Genomic DNA, 20350 nt, shown 5'->3' with positions numbered 1-20350 from the left:
CTTACACCACCCGAGTTTGAGACTTACCATAAAGTTGTATAATCAAGGGGCAGAGGCGCTCTGAGGCGGCGGTAGAAGCTGAGGTGCGGGATCTGGGCTGGCGGACCAGGGACCTGGGTGAGCGGCGGCGGCGGCGGCTGCCCGAGGGAAAATAGATTCCAAGGGAAGTCTTCCATTGGTAATTTAATCAATGCAAGTGACATTAAGGAACAATGAATATAGAAAATGAGCAGATACTGAATGTAAAGCCCACAGATCCTGATAATTTAAGCGAGTCTCTCTTTTCTGGTGATGAAGAAAATGCTGGGACTGAAGAAATAAAAAATGAGATAAATGGAAATTGGATTTCGGCATCCTCCATTAACGAAGCTAGAATTAATGCCAAGGCAAAAAGGCGCCTGAGGAAAAACATCCCGGGACTCTGGCAGAGGCGATTCAGTCAGTGATAATGGAAGTGAAGCCCTTAGAAGTGGAGTAACTGTACCAACCAGTCCAAAGGGAAGGTTGCTAGATAGGAGATCCAGATCTGGGAAAGGAAGGGGACTACCAAAGAAAGGTGGTGCAGGAGGCAAAGGTGTCTGGGGGACACCTGGACAGGTATATGATGTGGAGAAGGTGGACGTGAAAGATCCTAACTATGACGACGACCAGGAGAACTGTGTTTATGAAACTGTAGTTTTGCCTTTGGATGAAACAGCATTTGAGAAGACTTTAACACCAATCATACAGGAATATTTTGAGCATGGAGATACTAATACAGTTGCGGAAATGCTGAGAGATTTAAATCTTGGTGAAATGAAAAGTGGAGTACCAGTGTTGGCAGTGTCCTTGGCATTGGAGGGAAAGGCTAGTCATAGAGAAATGACATCTAAGCTTCTTTCTGACCTTTGTGGGACAGTAATGAGCACAAATGATGTAGAAAAATCATTTGACAAATTATTGAAAGATCTACCTGAATTGGCATTGGATACTCCTAGAGCACCACAGTTGGTGGGCCAGTTTATTGCTAGAGCTGTTGGAGATGGAATTTTATGTAATACCTATATTGATAGTTTCAAAGGAACTGTAGATTGTGTACAGGCTAGAGCTGCTCTGGACAAGGCTACTGTGCTCCTGAGTATGTCTAAAGGTGGAAAGCACAAAGACAGTGTGTGGGATTCTGGAGGTGGGCAGCAGTCTGTTAATCACCTTGTTAAAGAGATTGATATGCTACTGAAAGAGTATTTACTCTCTGGAGACATATCTGAAGCTGAACATTACCTCAAGGAACTGGAAGTACCTCATTTTCACCATGAGCTTGTATATGAAGCCATTGTAATGGTTTTAGAGTCAACTGGAGAAAGTACATTTAAGATGATTTTGGATTTATTAAAATCTCTTTGGAAATCTTCTACCATTACTCTAGACCAAATGAAAAGAGGTTATGAGAGAATTTACAATGAAATTCCAGACATTAATCTGGATGTCCCACATTCATACTCTGTGCTTGAGCGATTTGTAGAAGAATGTTTTCAGACTGGAATAATTTCCAAACAACTCAGAGATCTTTGTCCTTCAAGGGACAGAAAACGTTTTATAAGTGAAAGAGATGGAGGTCGTCTTAAACCAGAGAGCTACTGAATATAAGAACTCTTACAGTCTTAGATGTTATAAAAAATATATAAATATATCTGAATTGTAAAAAAAAAGTTGTATAATCAAGACAGTGTGATATTGCCTTAAGGATAGACAAATATCAATGGAATAGAATAGAGAATCCAGCAAAAAACCCAAGGTGCCAAGATAATTCAATAGAAAAATGAAACACTTTTTAACAAATGGCCCGGAAACAACTGGATATGAGTATCAAAAAAATTAAATCTTAACCCTTATCTCACATACACAAAAAATTAATTCAAAATGAATTAGAGAGGGTACAGCTCTGTGTTAGAGTATTTGCAGATCGAAATGTATAATAGACCGTGTGAGAAAAGCTAGAGCTATGAGGCCTGCACTATTCAATACAGTGGCCACTAGCCGCGTGTGACTACTGAGCACTTTGAATATGGTTCATCCAAATTGAGATGTGCTGTAAATGTATAAGACACACTAGATCTCAAAGCCTCTGTATGAAAAATTGTAATGTAAAAATCTTGTTAATCAGTTTTTGATGATGTGTTGGATATATTGTGTTGAATAAGAGATATTATTAAAATCAACTTGACTTATTTTGTTTTACTTTCATTTTATTATTATTATTTTTTTTTAAGATTATTCATTTATTTATTTATTTGACAGAGAGACAGCGAGAGAGGGAACACAAGCAGGGGGAGCAGGAGAGGGAGAAGCAGGCTCCCTGCTGAGAAGGGAGCCTGCCCAGGGGGCTCCATCCCAGGATGCTGGGATCATGACCCGAGCCAAAGGCCAGACACTTAACAACTGAGCCACCCAGGCACCCCTTTGTTTTACCTTTAAAAAAAAAAAAACTATCAGGACATTTAAGATGATATATATAGGATGTAGAAGCAATGATACTCTGGTAGTGATGGGCATGCCTAATGCTCAGGTCTGGTTTTCTAATGCCATTCTTCAGTTAAAGAAAACAGGGCTCCTTGGAGAAGTAGGGGATTCTAAAACTGGGGCAGGAAATATACAAGATAAGCCTGGAGATTTTTATAGCACCAGAAAGTAGGAAAATGCTCATATCAAAGAAACAAACAAACAAAATCTACATTGATGGGATATACCAAAAGGACATAAGAGCCAACTGAAAGAGCTCCACAGGCCAAAGCTGGAACAATTTGAGCAACAAAATAAAGTAGTATTGGATTGTAATCGGAAGTATAAAATAAATATCTGCGAGTCCATACTGATATAAACAATTAATTGAAAAAGGAATAAATAAATGGGAGAGACGAGACAAATTTCTCTTGCAGAAGAATTCAATATAATTCATGCAGATACTCTACCTTCAAGGAGAGGGAGCATAACTCCCCGCTCCATAGGCTACACATAGTGACTTTTTTTTTTTTAAAGATTTTATTTATTTATTTGAGAGAGAGAGAATGAGAGATAGAGAGCACGAGAGGGAAGAGGGTCAGAGGGAGAAGCAGACTCCCTGCTGAGCAGGGAGCCCAACATGGGACTCGATCCCGGGACTCCAGGATCATGACCTGAGCCGAAGGCAGTCGCTTAACCAACTGAGCCACCCAGGCACCCCTACACATAGTGACTTTTAAAGAGTGTATTATTTGGTCATAAAAATGAATCAAGTACTGACATAAAAACATGGATGAGCCTTGAAAATATTATTCTAAGTAAAAGAGTCAGAATGAGAAGGCCACATATTGTATAATTCCATTGATATGATAGATCAAATAGGCAAATCCATCGAAACAGAAAGTAGGTTAGTGGTTGCCAGGGACTTGGAAATGGGGGATATTGGGAGTGGTTGCTAATGGACACAAGGTTTCTTTAGGTGTGATGACAATGTTCTGGAATTAGATAGTGTTGATGGTTGCAAAATGATGTGCACATCCTAAAAACACTGAATTGTACAATTTGAAAGACTGATCTTACAGTATGTGAATTACATCTCAATTTATTAAAAAGTTTTAGAAAATTCCTGGGCCCCATCTTAGCCAACTAAAAATAAACTTTGGGGGTGGGCCCCAGGCATCTTTATTTTTAAAAAGCCTCCTTCAAGTAATTCTAATGGGCCATTAAAGATGTGAACTACCAGTTTAGACCAAAAATATTCACTATCAGAGCACCGGAGGTTAAAAAAAAAAGGGTTTGCTAGCAAAGAAGTTGGGGGAGGAATGGCTACCAGAAGGCAACCAACAGTATCTGCCACACTGTGTACTAACTTAGATTATGTTTCAGGTAGAATTTTTCTCTCCATAGGATATCTGAATATTTATTGAGCACCTACTATGTGCTGGTGCTGAGTGTATGGTGCTGAACAAAACACGTTCCCTGCCCTCATGGAGCTTAGTCGTGGGGATTAGCTGTTCTAGTGTAGAGAAGCATTGCTAAGGTAAAGAGGCAGAAACAATTCAATAAGTGAGGGAGTTGGGGATGGGTATGTTCAAGGCAGTGAAAAAGGGATGATTTGGGCATTCTTGAGGCTTAGGACCTTCAAATACCAGGCCACCTTCCCTCAGTACACATATGCAAGGAAGTCCTGAGGTGGTACTGTAACTCGGATCACAAAATTAAGATCTAACCTTTTATAGTACTAATGGACAGTATCTTTAAATTAGTTCCATAGGGAAATGTTTAATTAAAGGCATCTTGCAACCTTTTGTTGATATACAGAATTCTATGTGTTGTACGTTTTTATGAGGCTGCTTGGAATTTGCTTTACTGTCTCTGAGGCTGTCCTTTATACTTCAAAGATTTATTATGACCATTTATGTCATATGACCATTAAAGAAGACAAAGTAGCGAAGATAGGCTTACATTTGGTAAAATCTTAGAGAGCTTATAACGACAGCTACCTACATAGGATTAGCCATCCTAAGCAATCTCCCAGAAGAAACTCATTTCATTCACCAAATATTTATTAAGATTATACAATGGAAACATGGGTAAATATGTAATATATTGGTTATTGATATTATATTACATGATAGAATCTTACTTATATTTCTAGACTTTAAGGTGATGTTCTGTATTTCCATCCCTGACCACTTCCCTGACCTGATTTCCAGATGCCTCCTTGCACCTGAATGACCCACAAGCATCTCAGGTCCCAAATGAAACTAACTACTCAAGCTCCTTCTAGCCTCATTCCTCCTGTTTCTCAGAGCATGTTAGCCAAGTATCCACTGAGGCACCACAGGGTCATATGTGACTCCATCCTCACACCCCACAATAACATGCTAATCATTTTCATTTTCCTTGTCCAATCCATCTCCCTCCTCTCCATCCCCCCACTGCCAATTCATACATTTGTTAATTTAGTAAGTATTTTTTTGAGCATAAACCATGTACATTAGTGTTCTTTGCTTTGGAACAAAGTCTCAGTGAATAAAATAGTGAACAAAACCAGCAAAGATCCTGCCTTCATGGAGCTTACATTCAATTGGAGAGAGAAAAATAAAATAAGCAAAATATACATTGTTAGAAAGTAACTGGTACTTAGGAGAAGAAAGGAAGCAGGAAGAGGGATATGATGTATAGGGGTGGGACTGAAGAGCTTCAATGAGAGGGTGACCTTTGAGTGAAGACTTGAGAAGGAAATGAGGAAGCTAGTCCTGTGGATATCTGGAGGACACCCCCCGAGGAAAGAGTACATGAAAAGGTCCTGGGGTAGGATTGTACCTGGTCTGTTTCAGCATGGCAGAGAGGCCAGTGTGGTTGCAGGAGAGTGAGCAAAGGAGAGGAGTAGAAGGGTTGGAAAGAAGTGGGAGAGTTAATAAAGACAAGATCCTGTAGGTCATAGCAAGCAGTTGGGGTTTTGTTCCAAATGGGGAGCCATCAGAAAGTTTTGAGCAGGGGAGTGACAGAATCTGATTTACTATTTTAAAATAAAAGGATCACTTCAGTTGCTACCTTGAAAACAGACTGAGTGGGGAAAGAATAGAAAGAGGAAGAGAAGTGAAGCTATTTGAGTAATTTACTAGGGAACTGATGGTGGCCCGCACCAGTGTGGGAGCAGTGGAAGTTATGGGAAATGATCAAATTCTAGAGCCAACAAAACATGATGATTAACCAGATGTGGGATGTGAGAGAGATGTCAAAATGACTTAAGCACCTGAAAGGATGGAATTGTCATTAGTGGAGCTGGGGAAAACCACAAGGGAAACAGGTGTGTTTGTGTGTGTGTGTGTGTGTGTGTGTGTGTGTGTGTGTGTGTGTGTGTGTGTGTGTTAGTGGCGGTGAGTTGCTTTCAGGAGCTCAGTATTAGACATGTTAAGCTTGAAATGCCTAGTAATTATCCAGATGGAGGTGTCTAGCCAGCTGCTGGATATATGAGTCTTGAGTGCAGGGGAGAGGCCTCAGCTGGAGATGTAAACTTGGAAGTCAATTAAATAAGGATGGCACTTAAAGCCATGAAACTAAACGAAATCATCATCTCAGTGAGGGTGGGTTGAAAAGAGAAGAGACCCAGCTCAGACCTGGGGCCTTCAAACAGTTAGAAGTGAAATAAGGGAGAACCAGAAAAGGAGATTCAGAAGGAGCAGGCAAAAGGATAGGAAGAAAGCCAAGGAAATGGTGTCCTGGGAATGAAGTGAAGAAAATATTCCAAGGAAGAGAGAGAGTGATCAACTAAAATAAATGTCAATAGGTCAAATAAGATGAGGTCAGAGAAACTAACTTAGGATTTAGTAGCATGGAGGGCTTTGGTGACCTTGAGAATAGCCTCAGTTTGAGTGCTGGGATCAAACCTGACTGGACAGTTTCAACAGGGAACAGGAGGAGAGAAATCGGAAACAATAAATATAGGCATATTTTCCAGAGTTTTCTTGTAAATGGACAGAGGAAAAGGAGTAGGAGCTGGAGAGGGAGTTGGGGTTAAGAGAGATCCCTTTAAGATGGGACAAATACCATATATTTATTTGTGTGTTGATGGGAATAATCCAGTAGAAAGCCAAAAAAAAAAAAAAAATTGATGTAGGACAGAGAGGAAAGAATTCCTGGAAACTATGTTCTTGAATAAGTGAGAGGGTTAAGATCTAACCAGGGTACAGCGGACAGGCAGACCATAGCATGATTGCTCCATCCACAGTGGGTGGGGGGTGGGCAGGCGGGGGTGGGCAGAAGGCTGGGCATATGAGTGCAGTTGGCAGGGGATGGGAGGTGGTAGATGACTTGTGGAAGTTCTCTTGTAACTCCTTAAGTTTTCTCAGCGAATAGGAAGCAAGCTAATCAATGGAGAGTTGAAATAATATTGCTATAAACAATTTCCTTTTGAAATTGTTCCTGCCTTTTGAAACACATTTATATGCTTTTCTCTTGGGGATACATCTAGAGGTAGAAATGTTGGGTCATATAGAATGCAAATGGAACCAAATAAGATTTTTAGGATTAATTTTTTTTCTGATTTTAAAAGTAGACAATACAAAATTGTTTAAAGAAGCGAATACCAATAGAACCCATAACCACTTCTTCTGGAAACAAGTGTTATTAACATTTTTAACAATAACATGCTAACAGGTTTAACAATAACATGCTAACAGGTTCTATTAGTAAAAATAAGTGCGATTTCTTTTCTCTATTTGAAAAATTTCTGCAATCTGATATTTTTTAATGAGAAAATTTAACAAAATTTTTATTTTTTAAAATATTTATTTATTTGACAGAGAGAGACACAGCGAGAGAGGGAACACAAGCAGGGGGAGCGGGAGAGAGAGAAGCAGGCTTCCCGCTGAGCAGGGAGCCCAATGTAGGGCCCGATGTTGGGCCCGATGTGGGGCCCAATTCCAGGACCCTGGGATCATGACCTGAGCCGGAGGCAGATGCTTAACTACTGAGCCACCCAGGCGCCCCTAACATAAAAATTTTAAAACAAGCTATTTGTTGAAGCAACCCTCAAAGAAAACTTCTAGAATTACCATACAACTGTACTGACCTAGTAAGTATTTGCTGTAGCAATCCTACCTCTTTCCATTCAGGTGACATTGGACATCACTTAATAGGATTGGGTTTACATGGAAAGTATTCTTGAAATAACAGAAGGTACTTATTTTCTCCTGGATATTTTACCCAATATTTAGGAAATACCGCCACCACGTGGATGGTAGGGATTTAGTTTTGATTCCTGTTTTCATTCTGTATGGAGAAGTCAGAATAGCAGACAAAAAGTGTGGGAGTGGATTTGAGGAAACTCTGGGCAATTGGGTTGAATTAGGAGGGTTAACTCAGACAGTTGCTCATGTATATGTGAGCCAAGAAGGAAAGATGAAATCCCAAATAGGAGGGAAGCTGAAATGGAAATCTTCAAGAGACTGGCTTGTACATCTAGTAGGCTGAGTAATGTGTCCTGATTCTAATTTTAGAATCTATTCTAAGGAAATAATCATAGCTGTACAAAAATATAACAATGTTGAAAATATTTAGTGCTGGTGTTTATCCTGTTTGTTTTATAACAAAAAACCAAAAATGTAAATTTCCAGCGATTGAGGATTAATTGAATAAATGACACATATTTTTTATAAAGATTTTTAAAAAATTTTTTATTAGAGAGAGAGAGAGAGTATAAGCAGGGGAAGCGGCAGGTAGAGGGAGAGGGAGAAGCAGGCTCTCCGCTCAGCAGGGAGCTTGACATGGGGCTTGATCCCAGGATCCTGGAATCATGACCTGGGCCTAACCGACTGAGCCACCCAGGCACCCCAATACATCTTTACAAGTAACAGTTCCACGTATTTTCGCAACAAGCAACTTTGTTGTCATCTTTGCTGCAAGAATTTTTGCTGCAAACATTTTTGCCACATAACTAGTTGGCCATAATGCAATTTTATTCTATTTTTTTAAGATTTTATTTATTTATTTGAGAGAGAGACTGAGAGAGAGAGAGAGTGCATGAGAGGTGGTAGGGTCAGAGGGAGAAGCAGACTCCGGACTGAGCAGGGAGCCCGATGTGGGACTCGATCCTGGGACTCCAAGGTCATGACCTGAGCCGAAGGCCGTTGCTTAACCAACTGAGCCACCCAGGCTCCCCATAACACAATCTTAATCTAACAGATAAAATCACGAAAAACAAAGGAACTTCGTATTATTGCATTGTGGATGCTTTCCACACTGTTGTTTGTTCTTGGCATATTGTCACATGTTCATTGATAGACATTCCAAAGTTCCATGGGAAATTTGGAAGAAACGCTAATACTGTAGCGCCTTTGTAACTGAGCCTTATAACCTTTGTAACTTCCATGTTGTCATTTTCTGATGTTGTATAGGATGTGCTCTGGCTTTATACTCTTATTTCACACTTCCAATATTTTCTATCAAATCAATAAACATAGCTGTTATCATCCACTATCTTAAGACCACCAAGTGTACTCATCACTTTATAGACTATTATGAGGGTTGGCTACCGTTTAGTTAGACCATTAATTATGAGGGCTAGCTAAGATTTATATAATATAAAAATGGGAATTTATTAATGGAGAAATGAAACCGAACTGGTAACTAGCGTCAACACATTGATTCTGCCAAACATGGTTGATTCATCAATGAAGAAATGAAACAAAACTGTCAACCAGTTATTATACCTTTTATGGCAAAATTGCCTATGGCTAATTAGTTATGCGGCAAGATGCTTGCAGCAGAGATGGCTACTGCAAAGATGTCCGCCGTGGTAATACCGGACACAATTAACTACTCTTTGACCATTAAAGTGATATTAAAAATATGTAGTGACAAGGAAAGATGTTTGTGATATATTTTTTATAGGGAAAAAGGCAAATCACAAAGTAGCATATATCACACACAGCTAAAAGACCATAACAGTATCCACTAATATGTTAATAGCAACAATAATAATTAACATATGTTCAGTGCTTACTATATGCCAGATAGATTAAAATAGCTATCCTACACCCACCTAGTACTGTCTTCTCTAACTTGATCCTTCTAATGCTTCTCTTGCTTCCATTCCTAGCCTTTCTGGGGCCCCAGACCTCTTTCGCAGTCAGGTAAGCACAGGGAATTCAGAAGGGTATTTTTAAATACATGAAGGAAAACACAGTGCATTAACCAGGAAATAAATTGCATTGAAACACCATTATTAAAATATCTAAGAAACTAAATTTGTGATATAATAATACATATGTAAAGTTCTTCATTAATGCATTAAATAAGATATAATAAAAGGTCTAGTAAAGATTTCTCTGTGATATTAATAAGTGATATTTCAAGATAATTGCAACAACTCTGGTATGATGAAAATATCTGTGATTTCTATTGGTGACAAAGGTGCTGTGTTTTGTTGGCTATATATATAACTGAATAGTGTTAAGTTGCAGCTACAATTTGGTGACAGTATAGATATACGTGTTTTCCTATCCATTGGCTCTAGGCTAAGAACCACGGCCCTCCACTCTGTTATCCAGCCAGCTGTCAGATCATGTCATTCTCCTTTTAAACCCCTTAAATGGCTTCCCAGCTCACTTAAATCCATACCTCATGAAGATCTGGCCTGTAGTTCCCTTTCTGATCTCATTTCCTACCATTTCCTATCAGCCCCCTTCTTGCTCCCTGCCCTCCAGCCACACTGCCTTCTGTGCGGCTCTTTGGACCCAAGGCAACCACAGTCCTGGCCTTTGCTCTTGCCATTGTCTCTGCCAGAACATTCCTCCGCTGGATATTGGCAGAGCTTGCTCTCTCACATCCGGGGTTGACATTTCCCATAAAGGGCCAAATAATAAGTACTTTAGGCTTTGTGGGCCATATCATCTCTGTTGCAAACATTCAACTCTACTGTGACAAAAACAATCATAGACCATACATAAATGAATGGGTGTGGATGTGTTCCCATAAACATTTTTGAACACTGAAATTTGAGTTGCATATAATTTGCACACATCATAAAATATTACTCTTCCTTCAAAAAAATTTAGGCCATTTATAAAAGTAAAAAATCATTCTTAGCTTTGAGCTGTACAAAAACAGGCAGCCAGTCAAATTGGCCCACAGCCCAGTTTGCTGACCCCTGCTTTATGTCACTCAGGTCTGTTCAAATGTCACTCTTTGGAGAGGTCTCCTTTGGCCACTGTATCTCAACTTGCCTTCTTTTCTCTCTCTTCTCCTTTGCCTTACTTAATTTTTCTTCATCAAACTTCTCAGGACCCAACATATATTTTTATTCGCTTATTTTCTATCTTGCTTCTGGAATGTAAGCACCATGAAGCAGAGCCTTAGTCTTTTTCTTTACTGCTGTACACCCCCCAGTATGACAGCACCTGTCACAGAGTAAATACTTGAATGTTTGTTGAATGAGTAATTTAGTGCTGGTAGGTTATTGTGATTTATAATAAGAAATATGTATTCGGTTTTCATTGGTGTTTCTGGCACCAAGCTTTAAAAACTCTTTAGAATTTCTTAAGTGATAAGAGTGATAGAGATACCCAAAGCAATCTACATATTTAATGAAATCCCTATCAAAATACCAATAACATTTTTCACAGAACTAGAATAAACAATCCTAAAATTTGTATGGAGCCACAAAAGACCCCGAATAGCCAAAGCAACCTTGGAAAAGCAAAGCAAAGCTGGAGGCATCATAATTCTGGACTTCATGTTATATTACAAAGCTGTAGTGATCAAAACAGTATGGTACTGGCACAAAAATAAACACATATATCAATGGACCAGAACAGAAAACCCAGAAATGAACCCATAACTATATGGTCAATTAATCTTCCACAAAGCAGGAAAGAATACCTAATGGGGAAAAGTCTCTTCAACAAATGGTGTTGGGAAAACTGAACAATAACATGCAAAAGAATGAATCTGGGCCACTTTCTTGCACCATATACAAAAATAAATGCAAAATGGTTGAAAGACCTAAATGTAAGACTTGAAACCATAAAAATCCTAGAAGAGAGCACAGGTGGTCATCATCAGGGAAATATAAATCAAAACCACAATGCGATATCACCTCACACCTGTCACAATGGCTAAGACTATAAAAGGTGAAGATGTGGAGAAAGGGGAAGCCTCCTGCACAGTTGGTGGGAATGCAAACTGGTGTAGCCACTGTGGAAAACAGTATGGAAGTTACTCAAAAAGTTAAAAATAGAGCTACTCTATGATCCAGCAGTTGCACTACTAGGTATTTACCCAAAGAATGCAAAAATACTAATTCAAAGGCATACATCTTCCCCGATGTGTATAACTATCTACAAGAGCCAAATTATGGAAACAGGCCAAGCGTCCATTGACTGATGAACGGATAAAGAAGATGTGGATATATATATATGTATATATATATATATATATATATATATATGTATATATATATTAGTGATTTAAAAAAGAATAAAATCTTGCCATTTGCAATGACGTGGATGGAGCTAGAGTGTATTATGCTAAACGAAATAAGCCAGTGAGAGAAAGATAAATACCATATGATTTCACTCATATGTGGAATTTAAGAAGCAAAACAAACGAGCAAGGGGAGAAAAAAAGAGGGAAGCAAACGCAGAAACAGACTCTTAACTACAGAGAACAAAGTGATGGTTACCAGAGGGGAGTTGCGGCAGGGGATGGATGAAACAGGTGATGGGGATTGAACGAGGGCACTTGCTTCAATACATACATCATGCGATGTAAGCGAGCGTTGAATCACTATATCGCACACCTGAAACTAGTATTATACTGTATGTAAACTAACTGGAATTTAAATAAAAACTTTTCAAAAAATAAAACATTTTGATAAGCTAAAAAAAGGAGTGACAGAGGTGTCTTTTGTGGTGTTAATGAGTAACATTTGGACATAGCCTAAGGATGGGGGCAGATTGCCAGGGGACTCAGTCATGTGATTAGAGGACTGGAACTTTCAGTTCCACCCAGCCCCGCCCAAGCTCCGCACCCTTCCCCCATACCTTGCCTTGTGCATCTCTTCCATCTGGCTGTCCGTGAGTTACAATCCTTTTATAATAAACTGGTAATCTAGTGAGCAAACTGCTTTCCTGAGTCCTGTGAATGGCTCTAGCAAATGAACAGAACCCAAGGAGGGGTTTGTGGGAACCTCTGATGGCTAGCCATTCAGTCAGAAGCTCAGGAGACAGCCTAGAGCTGCAGTTAGCATCTGAAGTGGGGTGGGAGGCACAGTTCCGTAACACCAAGCCCTTAACCTCTGGGATCTGTCACTGTCTCCAGGCAGACGTGTCAGAATTGAGTGGACCTGTAGGACATGCAGCCGGTGTTGGAGAATTGCTCGGTGGTGTGGGAAAAAGTCCCCATACATATTAGAATTGGATGCAGAACACTTAGCTGGTCATCTCTTTATGAAATTATTTATTAGAATTAGAATTTCTCTTAAATTATGGTAGCTAGAATTGAAAAGTATTGCCTGATACAGCCTGAATCAATGTGGAGTAAAATAAAATTATGCTCCTATTAATACTGCAGTTTTTACAAAACTTGATATTCAAATGGAAATTTTGACAAATCAGATTTCTCCAAAACTATAGTTGTGGTTGATTTTTTTTAACCTATGTTTAATTCTCTATATTTATATTGCTGGTTTGGTTCTGTGCTTTAGGCTGTTTAAATTATTTTGCATTTGATTTTGTTATTTCCCACATCAGTTATCCTGGCCATCTGCATATTTGGTGACATTTAGTATCTTCCTCCAAACCTTTCCGAGTAAGGCAGAGAGAGGGACTGACTCCCCATGACCTCTCCAGGTGGCTGGAGCACCAGACCCACACTTATGGGATACATCCTATAGGTGATCCTTTTGGCCAAGGTAACAGGGAAGTCCAGTGGTGGGAAAGGGGACTTCAGAAAATTCAACTGAAAATCAACAGCTGAGATACTCAAAGCATCTTCTTCAAGAGGGAGATGCCCAAGATTGTATTGTCTTAAGAGAGGATGTGTCAGTGTTAAGGGTATGGAATCAGCTGTGCAGAAACAAAGGAAAATCCCTGAGGTAAAATATTGGTCCTACTCTACCAGCCTTATGCCAAGCTTCTTGATAGAATAGCTCTGTTGAGAGTTGGATATTTGAATCATCTAACAAACTCCCTTTGTTCTATTTGATTCCAGACTCATACAGACACTTCCTGAAAATTCAGCTTCCCATGTAATGAACTCGCAGGGAAAAAATACGTTGGTCAGACTGACCCCACTGTCTGGGCCACCAGCCTATTACATTTCTCACTGAAAATTAATAAAATGGCATGTGTTTCAACAAAATATATGGCCATTGACATTCCAACAAAGGATATATTCATCAATAAATTATATAAACTGTTATATTAATACAGTGGAGCACTGCTTAGCAGTAAAAGAATGATGAACTGTTGGTATATGCAACAGTATGAGTGAATTTCAAAGCACAATGTGAATAAGAAGCCAGATACAAAAGAATACATACTGTATAATCCCATTTATGTAAAGTTCAAGAACAGGTAAAACTGACCTATGCTGGTAGAGGTCAGAGTAGGGGTTGCCTCTGGAAGGTGGAGATATTGACTAGAAAGGGGAATGAGGAAATTTTCTGGAATTATGGAAATAATCTGTATTTTAATCTGATTGATGGTTATATATAAAGTGTGTATATTTTTAAAAATTCAAGCTATACGCTGAAGATGTGCATTTTTTTCTTTATGTAAATATATTTCAATATAATAATGTTAACATTTTAACAGGTATCTGTTTTTAATTATTAGTTTCTTATGGATTTTGAAGTCATGAAGAGACTGAGTTTCTGAGCTGGCCAGGCTGAAGGTCAGAGTTTCAACGATGGTGAATTTACCAAGGGATCTGCCATTTTGTAGAGGCAGCTGGGACCTTATTTAGGTGTGATAATCCAGTAAGGATTTTGTCACATTTCTCACTGAAAGAAAATAAAAGTTGTCTGTGGCATTCCTTATGCTATTGAAAATAGATGTTAAGTAAATCTGATATGATTTGTTCTCAGTAAGCACTTGCTGTCTCCTGATAAACATACTCCTTTAAAAAATTGCCACAAGATATGTTTCATTATCCATTAAGAACTTTTCCAGGTTTATTAGTGTGTAGTTTTTGGTATCTCACTGTTCTTTTTAGAAAATTAAGATAACATTTGCCTGCATTAAACCTCCTGGCACCTCTCACTGAGAAGAAAGTTTGAGTCATAAAATGTATTTGCTTTTTTATGAATTAGACAGAAATATCCTAGAGAAGATCATTAACCATCCAAACACCTTTTTTTTGAGGGAAGCAAACAAGAATAGTAATCAGGTACTTTTGCTTCCAAGTTAGACAGACCTGGTTTGACTCCTAGCTCACAGATATGTCATCTTAAGCAAGTTACTTAACCTCTCTAAACCCCATTTTCCTAATCTATACAAGGGAATTGCCATAGTGATGATGAGATTTTTATAAAGCACTTAACACAGCACATAGTAGCTATTATCATCATCATCGTTAATGGGAACACTAGCTAGCCACTCATGAATTGGTTTCTCGGGACAATCACTATCTTGTGAACCTCTGTAGAATGCTTCATAGGCCAAAAACTTGATCTTTCTGCCAACTTGGTGACTGAGTTCAGAAGGATCAACTCACATACACACCAATTCATAGGAACCCCCCCCCATTTATGTAATCACAAAAAAATAGCTGCATGAGTATATTCTTTCCTTTTATATATAATTGGGAAGCCAAATTATCTACGAGGGTGATAGGCCCATAGACCTCAGTGCTTAGTGTAAATGATCTCCATAGGTAGTTGATCTTACTTATTACATGTTCTCTTTTATAATTTCATTTTTCGAGGAAAGCTTATCTCTAGGCTTTGGGGGTACATCGCTGTCTTTAACTGTTCATACCTTAGTTTGTTTTTGAAGGGCTGAAGACCTGAATTTTGAAATGCTTCTTGTGGGGCTAAAATCAAAGACTGTGTTCTTTGTGGAGGCTCTAGGGGAGAATTTGTTCCTTGACTTTTTCACCTTCTAGAGGCTACCCACATTCCTTGGCTCATGGCCACACCATTCTGACCCTGCTACCATTTTAATATCTCTCTCTGTCTTGGACCTTCCTGCCTTTCTCTGTCTTTTTTTTTTATGCCTGGAAACCTTGAATCATGAACAAGATAAGCAAAAAAGCCAACAACCAATCAAAAAAACTAGGTCAGTGTGATTTGACATGCTTATAAGCAGCGACATTTTATTCCTATTGACCTATACATAAACCTCCAGTCCTGAATTTCATCACTTCCCTACGAAAGGTAACTGAACTACCTCCGCATTTCCTTTTTTTTTTTTTTTTTTAAGATTTTATTTGTCAGAGAGAGAGAGAGAGAGAGCACAATCAGGGGGAGGGGAAGAGACAGAGGAAGAAGCAGGGTTCCTACTGAGCAAGGAGCCCAATGCCAGACTCGATCCCAGGACCCCAGGATCATGACCTGAACCAAGGGCAGATGCTTAACCGACGGAGCCACCCAGGCGTCCCTACCTCTGCATTTCATAAGCACTGCAATGCTGCTAAAGAACAACACGATTGTGTCCGTTATGTAATCTCTTAAATCGACGTTTGTGAAATAATATTTATTTTTTATTTTTAAGAATGTTATTTGTCTGGGGTGCCTGAGTTGGCTTAGTCGGTTCTGTGAAAAATGTTGTTGGTATTTTGATAGGAATTCTGTTGAACCTGTAGGTGGCTTTGGGTAGTATCAACGTTTTAACAATATTTGTTCTCCTAATCCATGAGCATGGAATATCTTTCCATTTGTTTGTGTCACCTTCAATTTCTTTCATCAGTGTTTTATAGTTTTCAGAGTACAGGTGTTTCACCTCTTTGGTTAAGTTTATGCCTAGGTATTTTATTCTTTTTGATGAAATTGTAAATGGGATTGTTTTCTTAATTTCTCTTTCTGCTGTTTTGTTATTCATGTATAGAAATGCAACAGATTTCTGTGTATTGATTTCACATCCTGTGACCCTACTGAATTCATTTATCAGTTCTAGTAGTTCTTTGGTGGAGTCTTTACAGTTTTCTACATATATTATCATGTCATCTGCAAATAGTGAAAGTTTTACTTCCTCCTTACCAATGTGGATACATTTTATTCCTTTTTCTTGTCTAATTTCTGTGACTAGGATTTCCAGTACTATGTCAAATAAAAGTGGTGAGAGTTGTCTTCTTCCTGATACTATGGGAAAAGCTCTCAGTTTTTCATCCTTGAGTATGATGTTAGTTCTCGGTTTTTCAGAGATGTTTCAACATCTTCCTTCTAAACCTACTTTGTTGGGGCGGCTGGGTGGCTCAGTCGTTAAGTGTCTGCCTTCAGCTCAGGTCATGATCCCGGGGTCCTGGGTTTGAGCCCTGCATCGGGCTCCCTGCTCAGCGGGAAGCCTGCTTCTCCCTTTCCCACTCTCCCTGCTTGTGTTCCCTCTCTCACTGTGTCTCTCTCTGTCAAATAAATAAACAAAATATTAGAAAAAATAAACCTACTTTGTGGAGAGTTTTTATCATAAATGGGTGTTGTACTCTATCAAATGCTTTTTGTGCATCTATTGAAACTATCATATGGCTTTTGTCCTTTCTCTTATTGATGTAATTATCACATTGATTGATTTGCAGATATTAAACCACCCTTGCATCCCAGGAATAAATCCTACTTGATCATGGTGAATGATTTTTTAAATGTATTCTTGGATTCAGTTTGCTAATATTTTGTTGATCATTTTTACATCTGTGTTCATCAGAGATATTGGCCAGTAGTTCTCTCCCTCTCTCTCTCGTAGTGTCTTCATCTGGTTTTGGTATCAGGGTAATGCTAGCTTCACAGAATGAATTTGTAAGCTTTCCTTCCTCTATTTTTTGGAATAGTTTGAGAATAGGTATTAACTGTTCTTTAAATGTTTAGTAGAATTCACCTCCCAAGCCATCTGGTCCTTGACTTTTGTTTGTAGGGAGTTTTTTGATTACTGGTTCAATTTCATTGCTGGTAATCAGTCTGTTCAAATTTCCTATTTCTTCCTGATTCAGTTTTGGTAGGTTATAGGTTTCTAGGAATTTATCCATTTTTTCTAGGTTGTCTGATTTGTTGACATATAGTTTTTCATAATATTTTCTTGTAATCCTTTGCATTTCTAAGGTGTCAGTTGTTATTTCTATTGTTTAATTTCTAATTTTTTTATCTGAGTCCTCTTTTTTTCTTTTTGATGAGTCTGGCTGAATATCAATTTTATTGATCCTTTCAAGGAACCAGCTCCTGGTTTCAATGGTCTGTTTTTAGTTTTTTGTTTTTAGTTTCTATTTTGTTTATTTCTGTTCTAACTTTTATTATTTCCTTCCTTCTACTGGTTTGGGGTTTTGTTTGTTCTTTTTCTATCTCCTTTAGGTGTAAGGTTAGGTTGTTTATTTGAGATTTTTCTTGCTCCTTGAGGTAGGCCTGTATTGCTATAAACTTCTCTTAGACAGCTTTTGCCATATCCCAAAGATTTTAGAACTTTGTGTTTTCACTTTCGTTTGTCTCCTTGTATTTTTTTATTTCCTCTTTGATTTCTTGGTTGACACATTCATTGTTTAATAGCATGTTATTTAATCTCCATATATTTGATTTCTTTCCAGATTTTTTCTCGTGGTTGACTCCTAGTTTCATACTGTTGTGGTCAGAAAAGATGTATGGTACAACCTCAGTCTTTTAGAATTTGTTAAGACTTGTTTTGTGGCCTACCATGTGATCTGTTCTGGAGAATGTTCTATGTACACTTGAAAAGAATGTGTATTCTGCTGATTTAGGATGGAATGTTCTGAATATATCTTAGATCCATCTGGTCTAATGTGTCATTCATAGCCACTGTTCCTTGTTGATTTTCTGTTTAGATGATCTGTCAATCAATGTAAGTGGGGTGCTAATATCCCCTAGTATTGTTGTATTACTATTGATTACTTTTTTTATGTTTGTTTAAAGGTGCTTTATGTATTTGGGTGCTCCCATGTTGGGTGCATAAATATATACAATTGTCATATCTTCTTGTTGGACTGTGTTCCCTTTATGATTATGTATTGTCCTTCTTTGTCTTTTGTTACGATCGTTTTAAAGTCAATTTTGTCTAAAGTAAATATTTCTACCTCGGCTTTCTTTTCACTTCCATTTTCATGATACATGTTTTTCCATCCCTTCACTTTCAATCTGCATGTGTCTTTAGGTCTGAAATAAGTCTCTTATAGGCAGCATATAGATGAGCCTTGCTTTTTTTATCCATTCCATCACCCTATGTCTTTTGATTGGAGCATTTAGTCCATTGACATTCAAAATAATTATTGGTCAGTCTCTACTTATTGCCATTTTGTTACTTGTTTTATGGTTGTCTTGTCTTCTCTGTTCCTTTATTCTCTTGCTCTCTTCTTTCTTGCTTTGTTGTCTTTCTTTATTCATATACCTAGATACCTTTTCTTTATTTCTTATATATCTATTACCAATTTTTTGATTTGTGGTTACCATCAGGTTTATATGTAATATCTTGTGTATATAATAGTCTATATTAAGTTGGTGGTCATTTAAGTTTGAACTCATTCTAAAAGCACTAGATTTTTACTCCTCTCCCCCTCGAGTTTTAGGCATATAGTATCATACCTTAAGTCATTTTATTTTGTGAATTCCTTGACTGAATTTTATAGATATACTTAATTTTACTGCTTGTGTGCTTCCTACTTTCTTACTCCTGCTTATGGTCTTTCCTTTCCACTCAAACCCCTTTAATATTTCTTGTAAGACTTACTTAGTGGAAAACTTTTGTTTGTCTGGAAAACTCTTTATTTTTCCCTCTATTCTGAATACTAGCCTTGCTGGATAGAGTATTCTTGGTTGCAGGGTATTTTTCTTTCAGCACTTTGAACGTATCATGCCACTCTCTTCTGGCCTGTAAAGTTTCTGCTGAAAAATCATCTGATAATCTTATGGGATGTCCCTTGTATGTAACTATTTTCTGTTCTCTTGCTGCTTTAAAAATTCTGTTTATTACTACTCTTTGCTATTTTAATTACTAGATGTATAGTGTGGACCTTCTTTGGTAATTTTGTTGGGAGCTCTCTGTGCCTTCTGGTTCTGGATTTCTGTTTTGTTCCCCAGATTGGAGAAATTTTCAGCTATTTTTTCTCCAAATACATTTTCTGCCTCCTTTTCTCTTTCTTCTTCTGGTATTCCTATAATGAGAATGTTGTTACACTTGATAGGGTCGCTGAGTTCCCTTAATCTATTCTCATTCTTTATTAATCTTTTTTCTCTCTTCTGTTCAGCTTGATTGCTTTCCGTTATTCTCTCCTTCAGTTTGCTGATCATTTTTCTGATTCCTCTAGTCTACTGTTTATTCCCGCTAGTGTATTTTAATTTAAATCATTGAATTCTTCATCTCTGATTCGTTCTTTTTTATTTTTTCTATCTCTTTGTTGAGGGTCTCACCGAGAACATCCACTCTTTTCTCAAGTCCAGTGAGTAGCTTTATGACCATTACTTTAAATTCTCTATCAGGCCTATTACTTATCTCTATTTCATTTAGCTCTCTTGCTGTGATTTTGTCCTTTTGTTTCATTTGAGACATAGTCTCTGTCTCCTCATTCTGTCTAACTCTCTATGTCTGTTTATATGTGTTAGGAAAGTCAGCTATGTCTCCTGCTCTTGCAGGTGGTGCCCTGCAATGCAATGTTCCCTGTTCTCCAGAACCTGGTGCTTCAGGAGTGTCTCCTATGTGTGTTGCATGAACCC

At 38.2% G+C, this 20350-nt stretch overlaps 1 pseudogene across 1 annotated transcript; it reads left to right on the top strand.

The window, feature by feature from the left end:
- The first annotated feature begins 212 nt into the window (after nucleotides 1–212).
- Nucleotides 213–1678, top strand: LOC113909754 (annotated as a pseudogene). Its single transcript, XR_003515806.2, has one exon. The product of XR_003515806.2 is annotated as a programmed cell death protein 4-like (transcript).
- The last annotated feature ends 18672 nt before the right edge of the window (nucleotides 1679–20350 follow it).

Source organism: Zalophus californianus, chromosome 6 (genome assembly GCF_009762305.2).
Source record: "Zalophus californianus isolate mZalCal1 chromosome 6, mZalCal1.pri.v2, whole genome shotgun sequence".
In the NCBI taxonomy this organism is placed as follows: Eukaryota; Metazoa; Chordata; class Mammalia; order Carnivora; family Otariidae; genus Zalophus; species Zalophus californianus.
This window is presented reverse-complemented; position numbering and strand designations above follow the sequence as displayed.